Below are 1,775 nucleotides of genomic sequence, written 5' to 3'. Positions count from 1 at the left end.
GACCCCAAAAGGTCAGCCACATTACAAGATCACTATAGGTTTGGATCTTACCCAAAAGACCACACTGCCAGCCAATCCTTTAGCATGGAAAGACAAGACAGGACACGACACAAAAAAAGTTGTTAAATGGAAAAGCAGTGAGATGCATTCCAAAATCTATATATCAGGTTATTAGCAGTATTGTTGAGCTGCTGGCTTGAAAGTCCGTCTGGAACACATCCACAAGTTCGATGGGTCTTTCAGTCCTTTGTTCCAGGCTTCAATTTGTAGAGAAGTTGCTCCAGAGGTAGGAAGAGGGATTGAAGACAAAATGGAGATGATGCAGCTGCCCTTTATATTCCTTTTGCCATGTGGCTTGTACTTCCTGTGTCCCAAACACAAGCTTCACAGCACATGGCATGGAAAAGCCTCGTAGGTCTCAGCACACAGACATACCCCTGCATGTCTTGCTGACTCAATAGGTTTATGCCCTTGATCAAGGATGGGCAAATTACGGCCCACGGGCCACATCCAGCCGACAGGACCGTCCTGCCCGGTCCCTGAGCTCCTGGCTGGGGAGGCTAGCCCCTCCCCCGCAGCCACACCACCATGCGGGCAGCGCTCCTGCGGGGCGGGGCTGTGCGCTCCTGCTGGGCAGTGTGTCTGGCTCTGCGTGGCCCACGTGGCTGCCAGACACGCTGCTCTGAGCGGCATGGTAAGGAGGTGGGGGCGTTGGATAAGGGGCAGGGAGTCCCAGGGGGCAGTCAGGGGACAGTTGGATGGGGCGGAGGTTCTGGGGGGACGGCGGTTGGATCGGTGTGGGAGTCCCAAGGGTCTGTCAGTGGGCAGGGGGGTGGATAGAGGTCAGAGCAGTCAAGGGACAGGTAGCAGCGGGGTTGGGTAGGGGGTGGGGTCCTGGATATGAACCCATATCCACACCCCTGCCCCCTGACAGACCCCGGGACTCCTATGCCTATCCAACCCCCCTGTTCCCCATCCCCTGACCGCCCGCCCAATCGTCCCCTGCTCCCTGTCCCCTGACTGCCCCCCAGGACTCTCTGCCCCTTATCCAACCCCCTGGCCCCCTTACCACAGCCACGCGGCTCGCCGGAGCTAGATACGAGGTCCCTCAGGAGCGCGCAGACCAGCCCCCTTACCATGCCACTCAGAGCAGTAGGAGCTCGCAGCCCCACCGCTGCAACACTGCCCAGGAGTGGTGGGCCAGAGCGCTGGTGGTGCGGCATGTTGAGTCTGCAGTGGGACAGCAGAGGCGAGGGAACAGGAGGGGAGGGGAGGGAGAGGGGAGCCTCCCCATCCGGGAGCTCAGGGGCCGAGCAGGCTGGGTGTGGCTTGCGGGCCGTAGTTTACCTACCCCTGACCTACATGTTAGTTTGTAAAAAGAACAGGAGTACTTGTGGCACCTTAGAGACTAACAAATATATTTGTGTTTTATCTGCATTTCTTTTGTAAACAATTCTGACTTTTATGCCTCGTTACCTGTAGTCACTTAAAATCTTTTTTTTTTGGTAATTAACAATCTTGTTTTATTGTTTTATCCAACTAGTGTGTTTGGATTACAGTGTGTTGGAAACTACATTTGGGATGTAGCGGGGTGGATCCCCGCTCCTGCCCTGAAGGGTTAAAAACAGCCCTGAGAGGGGGTTGTGGCTGGAGAAAGCAGCTTTTAGGCTGGGCTGATTGGGGGAAGTGGCTGCAGCTGGGGCCAGGCCCCAAACAGACTCAGCTGGCCCTATAAAGGCAGAGAAGCCAGGGGCAGATAGAGTCTCTCTCTGTTT

This window comes from Mauremys mutica, unplaced genomic scaffold, assembly GCF_020497125.1.
Source record: "Mauremys mutica isolate MM-2020 ecotype Southern unplaced genomic scaffold, ASM2049712v1 000391F_np12_subseq_157720:214760_obj, whole genome shotgun sequence".
In the NCBI taxonomy this organism is placed as follows: Eukaryota; Metazoa; Chordata; order Testudines; family Geoemydidae; genus Mauremys; species Mauremys mutica.
Note: the sequence above shows the minus strand (reverse complement) of the source record.